At 41.2% G+C, this 6,800-nt stretch overlaps 1 long non-coding RNA gene across 9 annotated transcripts in view; it reads left to right on the top strand.

Moving 5' to 3' along the window:
- Positions 1–309: 309 nt before the first annotated feature.
- The window catches only part of LOC103347703 (uncharacterized), a 162,023-nt gene continuing 155,532 nt past the window's right edge, over positions 310–6,800 (top strand). For all 9 annotated transcript variants that reach the window (XR_016230491.1, XR_016230496.1, XR_016230492.1 and 6 more), the window contains exons 1-2: positions 310–547; positions 1,248–1,307. This is a non-coding gene — a long non-coding RNA (uncharacterized LOC103347703). The remainder of the gene's footprint in view (positions 548–1,247; positions 1,308–6,800) is intronic.

Here is a 6,800-nt window from a genome sequence, read left to right as displayed (position 1 = left end):
TTCTCCTGCTCTCTCTCTCTCACTCTCGCTCTCTCTCCCTCTCCGTCTCTCTCTCCAAGAGAGCAAGCGAGAGAGAAATTTTCCAGGGCTGGGCCAGGCTGAAGCCAGGAGCCTGGAACTCCGTCTGGGTCTCCCATGTGAGTGATAAGCACCAAAGTTCTTGATCCATCACCTGCTATCTTCTAGGGTTGCATTAGCAAGAAGCTGAATCAGAGCAGAGTAGTCAATACTTGGAACCAGGCAGGGCCTCCACATGGGATACTGGCGTCCCAAGCAAGAACTTAACTGATGTACCAAACACCACCCCCTCACTCCTTACTCCTTTAAAGTGTAGTTTTAATTGCATTTCTTGCTCTGGCCTTAGCACATGTGTTATGAGCCCTCTCATCACTGTCCTGAGAGAAAAAAAAGGAGCAGCAAAAGCACAGGTGTCCCAGCTCTGTGTCCAAGTGTCGCATCACTGCCAGCTGTGCTTCTGCTTGCCCTGGGAGTGTTCCAATCACTTCCTGGGTTGGCCATTATGCTTTCAGGCCTCTGTAGAGCAAAGGTGAGTGCCTTCTAGTACTGCCCGTTCTATTCTATTCTTTTTTTTTATTAAGATTTATTTATTTATTTGGAAGTCAGAGTTACAGATAGAGAGGCAGAGAGAGGCAGAAAGAGACAGAGAGAGAGAGAGAGAGAGAGAGAGAGAGAGAGAGTCTTCCCTCCACTGGTTCATTCCTCAATTAGCCTCAACGGCCGGAGACAGGAGCTTCTTCTGGGTTTCCCACAGGGGTGCCGGGGCCCAAGCACTTGGGCCATCTTATACTGTTTTCTCAGGACGTAGCAGAGAGCTGGAGGGGAAGAGGAGCAGTCGGGACTAGAACCAGCATCCATATTGGATGCTGGCACTGTAGGTGGCAAGTTTACACACTATGCTACAGTGCTGGCACCTGTCCTGTCCCGTCCCATCCCATCCCATCTCATCCTATCCGATCCTGTCCTCCTCCCTCACAGAGCTAACATCATGCTACGTCCTCATAACCAGTCAGTCAGCAATGCTAATGAAGACGGTTTTTAAAATTCAGAATGAAAATTAAGCTTTCAATAACCTCACCACAGTTACCTTTGTATGTTCATAACACATCAGATAGCCTGGACATAGCAAAGCAGCGGTTTCAAAATAATTGCTTTCCTTGAAAAAGAGTCATCCGCTGGGGTATCTGTTCATAGAATTGAGAGTTTCATACAGCATGCTTATTTTACAGATAAGAGACTGAAGAAAAGGAAGTTTACCAAAGGCATGTAGGTGTGTCCCTGAATGAGAGGTAAGAAAATAAGATTCACAACTCCACCTCCTCACTAGCCTGTGAATCTCTGGGTTTAAAGCCATTTTGTGTTGTTAGTGATGGTATTTTCCAGAATGCCAAACACTTTCCCCTTCCTATTTGTCAGCACAAATCCTGCCCAGCTGTAGTTCAGCGTCCTCCCTTAGGATTTTATCAATTAAGTTAACCACTTTCACTTTTTTCTTAGGGTTTCCACAGCTGCTAGTGTGAGGACTATAGAATTTAACCGTGAAACAATCATCCATATGTCTCAAACATTACTGTGCATATAAATCAACTGAGGCTCTTATTAACATATAGATTCTGACCTGAAAAATCTGAGGTGGGGCCCAAGCATTTTATTTATGTCCAGCTTTTTATTATGTCAGCTTGCTGGTTGCTGGACCCTTTTTAAAGAGGTGAGGTGCTAATTTATTCTTTCCTAACTACCTGTTTGTGGAGAACAGCTGTGTGGACATCACTTGGAGCCTCTTGTAAAATTATAAAATTCTGATTCTTGAACATTTTACTTATTCACATCTCATGAGACAAAATCTTTTTGTAGAGGTCCAATGATCTGTTTTTTGTTTCAGAAAACTCAGATTATCCCAAGAGGTAACCATTGACCGATTCTAAGCCAGCATCTTTATTTTTCTGACAAAAAATAGTTCATAGATAACAAGATACGAGCACAAAGATAGCACACAGCATGTTTAATCTTAAGAGTTGACAGGTAGGGAATCTACTTTAAGAAAAAAAAAAACCCTACTTTTATGAACTTAAGCTCAATTCTAAACCTCTGTGGAAGTTTTTCCCATATGCAAAAATTAAGATAGTATTACCTACTAGACCATATTTGTAACAGAGAATATATGCAAGATATCAGGCCAAACCTAGTACTGAATTTATTTTGATTGGGACATTATTTCCTAGTTTATGTATATTAGTTCTAAACTGTTTATGAGCTGGTTGTGGAGAGTGATCAATGTTTTTTCCTCTCTTATTTCACCTGTCGACAGCACATGGTGAGAACAGAGCTTAATAGAGTTGTAATGATGTGGCTCAAAACAAACTTCCTGCTGTCATCTTAATATACAGTCTCCCTATTCACATTATCCAGTGTCAGGTAGTCGAGTTTCTTGGACTCTGAACCAAAGACCATGGAATTAAGCATTCTTATGTTCTGAGCACCTGTTCCATATTCATAGAAAGCTGATCTCTCGCTGGATAATGCCACACATTCTGTGGAGGATCAGTATGCCAGGTAAACTTAAAGGATGAACTGATATGCAGATCTATGACAGTTTTAGTTTCAGATTTATAATTTAATCCTGCCTCACCTTCAATAACCAAATCAACCTAGCTTGTAACTAAATTTACCACTCCAGAAATTAATCTAATAACTGCCTTTCATATTACCACTCTACTTACTTATTACTCCTTTTTTTTAAAGATTTGTTTTATTTATTTGAAAGGCCGAGTTACAGAAAGAGGGAGAGGGAAGAAGGAGGGAGAGAGCTCCCATTCATTGGTTCACTCTCCAAATGGCTAAAGCAGGTTGGGCTGGGCCAGGCTCAAGGCAGGAGCTTGGAACTCTCTTCTGGTCTCCCACATGAGTAGCAGGGGCTCAAGTACTTGACCATCATTTGCAGCCTTCTCAGGAGCATTAGCAAGGAGCTGGATCCAAAATGGAGCAGCCAGGGCTTGAACCAGTGCTCCTAAGGGATGCCGTTGTTACAGGTACAGCTTAGCCTGTGCCACAGTGCTAGACCCTGCTCCTTTCTCTTACCTGCTAGATCACAAGTACTTTGAAGGCAGAGTGTACCTTTTACCTCTGTAGCTCTAATAGGATCAAAATACAAGATAAATAAATTGTAGATAGTTTTTTCCTGGGATAACTCTAGACTTCTCTACCTTTTTTTGGTTGGAATGAGAGAAAATGAAAACTGGTCTGATGTTTACTAGGCTTCTGTTCAGAAGTTTCGCCGAATTTTTAGGGTAATTTCTAGTTTTGTGGTTCTATCAATATTTTCTCAAAGTAACTCTTCAAATTTCCTGGACAAGGATAGTGTAGGAGTGTGTATAGGAAGATAAAATATGAAAGTGGCCCACTTTCATTAGGGTGGACTGATGAGAATGGAGCAGCTGAATCCTGATGTGATGAGCTGTTTCTCTACATCACAATGGGAAGAATAGAGGACCTTGTCTGTGTAATGCACAGTGTATCTGCAGGACCCAGAACAGTGTCCAATGCTCAATAGCGATTTACTGAAAAGATTAGTGAAAGAATAAATACAATGCATAATGGTTGATTTCTGAAGGAAAACCCATTTGAAGGAAGGTTCGTGTTCCCTGGAAAGCCCCTTAGTGCAAATGAGCTGCAAGGTAATCCCTTAACCACCATAGTCCCCTTGAAAATCAAGTGTAGAAATAAATTTGTGTCTTATTTCATATAAAGCAGTATTTTAAGATCTATATCAGTAATTTTGAACTACTTTATTTTTTAACCAATATTCAACTCATCTAGTGCATTGTTACAGTATCCCAATAAACACACTGCATGAAATACACAGAAACTGTTTCAAACACCATCTTTTTTATTTTAACTTTTATTTAGTAAATATAAATTGCCAAAGTACAGCTTATAGATTACAATAGCTTTTTCCCCCATAACTTCCCTCCCACCCGCAACCCTCCCAACTCCCACTCCCTCTCCCATTCCGTTCACATCAAGATTCATTTTCAACTATCTTTATATACAGAAAATCAATTTAGTATATATTAAGTAAAGATTTCAACAGTTTGCATCCACACAGAACATAAAGTGTAAAACACTGAGTACTAGTTATAGCATTAATTCACATAGTAAACACATTAAGGACAGAGATCCTACATGAGGAGTAAGTGCACAGTGACTCCTGTTGTTGACTTAACAAATTGACACTCTTGTTTATGGTGTCAGTTAAGATTAAAGATATTCAAATACTTGTTATTATGCTTTCCATATAAGGTATTCACTGAGTAGTATGTTCTATCATTCTCTCCCTTCTCTTTACATGGATATCCTGTAAATACTTTCAGCTCAAGTTGCCCCAACTGATCCCGTCATTTTCATCCAAATTTTTGCTTTCTTTGTCACTTTTCTGACAGTTTAGTGATACACCTGTGTCAGATTATTGTCGCTCCCCCTCTTCATGGAGGAGCGACACTGAACCCTGCCTAGGCTTCATATCCGAGTCATAGCACCATTATGTCGCTCCCCCTCTTCGCGGAGGAACGACACAGGACCCTGCGCTGTTCTTTTGTCTGCTCGGCCCTCCCCGGGGTTGCTGCTGGTTCTTCCCGGGTTGGCTACCGTCCCTTCCACCTCCGTGGAAGGGCGGTTCCCCCTGCCACATTCCCCACTTCCGCGGGGGAGCGGCACACCGCCGGCCGGCTCTCTCAGGCGCTGCACAGGTGTTCCTCTTAGATGTTCCTCTAGATGTTCCTGGTGCATGTTGTCTCTCTCCTCCTTTATAGTCCTCTTCTGCCAATCCCAACTCTGCTACCCACACGCCGAGTACGCTGCTCTCCTCCAATCAGGAGCAGGTCCTACAGTTTATTGGTTGAACTGGAGGCAGCTGAGTAGAAGCTGTTTCCTCCTCTCCCAGCGCCATATTGTGGGAGAGCAGATGCATAGAATAAGTCTTAATTCCAGTAACTTAGTCTAGTCCCAGTTGCTCCCCACAGATTATCTTTCAGTTTTATCTAAGGAAAGAAACAAGAGAAGATCAATTCAAATATTCCCTCGTAGTTGGGACATTTTCTTAAAGGAAAAAAAATGATCAGATAATCTATGCTAAGTTGGCTATAAGCAAAACAGGATCAGTGTTTAAATGCCATTACTCTTGGCTGACAATTAGCTAAATGAGTGGATAACATGTTTCTTAGAAGGGATCTTTAACCATTAACATCTATCAGCAAATTGTTTAAGCATTTTACAAGGTATATGAATTCCTCACTAGGAGGAGACTGGGTATTCTGTCATGAGAAAGGTTCTATCTTCTACTGGAATGGGAACATGATCCTTTCACATCCTTTACCGCTAATGACCTCTTACTTTCCTGGCCCAGAACATCTCCTGAACTGTCACAGTGGTCTCAGAACTGCTGACCACATCCTCAGGACCTCTTATTCTAATTCATCTTTCATGCTATAATCAAGATTATCTTTCTAAGTTGCAAATCTATTCACAGCAGTCAATAAATTAAAATGCTCTCTATTGATTGGGCATTGAACTCTAAGTCCTTAAACATGTTCATTCACAACCTGTTCTTGTCCTCCTCTCCATCTTCATCTTTAGTGTTCTTCCTTACGGATTCTTCTATCTGCAGGAGCACACCAGCCCTTATTAAATATTCTAGAGACTTGACACACCCATGCCCCCTTTTTTTTAATACCTTCTCCTATTGGTCATCGTTTGGAAAAATAAAAATGAAAATAAAGATATGACTCATTCGTAAAGATTTTTTTATGTAATACCATTTCTTTGAAGTACCTATTTGAAAATACAGTTGTGATCATCTTTTTAAACAAGTAGTTCTCTGTTGTATTTAACACTTACATTGCATCTATAATGTGGTAAACACTATGTTAACCACTTGTACCACTTGTAAGTATTAACTGATATTTGGCAGTTATTTGGTAACTACTATTTTTGGCCCTGTTATAAGAGTGGGAATAAGAGAGGGAAGAGATGTACAATTTGGGACATGCTCAAGCTGACTTGCCCCAAATGGTAGAGTTAGAAACATACCAGGGGACTCCAATTCAATCCCATCAAGGTGGCATGTACCAATGCCATCTCACTAGTCCCAGTGATCAATTTCTGTTCACAATTGATCATAATGATAGGACTAAGAACCAAAGGGATCACATAAACAAGAATAGTGTCTGCAAATACTAGCTGATAGAATCAAAAAGGGAGAGAATGATCCAACATGGAAACTGAGATACACAGCAGACCCATAGAATGGCAAATGTCCTGACAGCACTCTGGCCTCATAATCAGCCCTTAAGGCATGCAGATCCGGCTGAAATGCCCATGAGTGTATTTCAGGCATGGAAAGCCAAGACACTCTGGGGAAAAAAAAACCTAAATGAAAGATCTCCACGAGTGAGATCCCAGTGGAAAGAATGGGTCATCAAAGAAGGAGGTACCTTTCTCTGAAGGGAGGAGAGAACTTCCACTTTGACCATGGCCTTGTCTAAAAATGATCAGAGTCAGTGAACTCAGGGGGCTTCCGTAGCCTTGGCAACTCATGACAAGAGCCTAGGGTGATTACTGAGGCCATAAACAAGAGTGTCAATTTGTTAAGTCAACAACAGGAGTCACTGTGCACTTACTCCTCATGTAGGATCTTTGTCCTTAGTGTGCTGTACATTGAGATCTAATGCTATAACTAGTACTCAAACAGTATTTTTCACTTTATGTTTCTGTGTGGGAGCAAACTG

This window comes from Oryctolagus cuniculus, chromosome 2 (assembly GCF_051225735.1).
Source record: "Oryctolagus cuniculus isolate XC-2025 breed Fujian yellow rabbit chromosome 2, ASM5122573v1, whole genome shotgun sequence".
In the NCBI taxonomy this organism is placed as follows: Eukaryota; Metazoa; Chordata; class Mammalia; order Lagomorpha; family Leporidae; genus Oryctolagus; species Oryctolagus cuniculus.
Note: the sequence above shows the minus strand (reverse complement) of the source record. Positions and strands in the feature narration are given on the sequence as shown.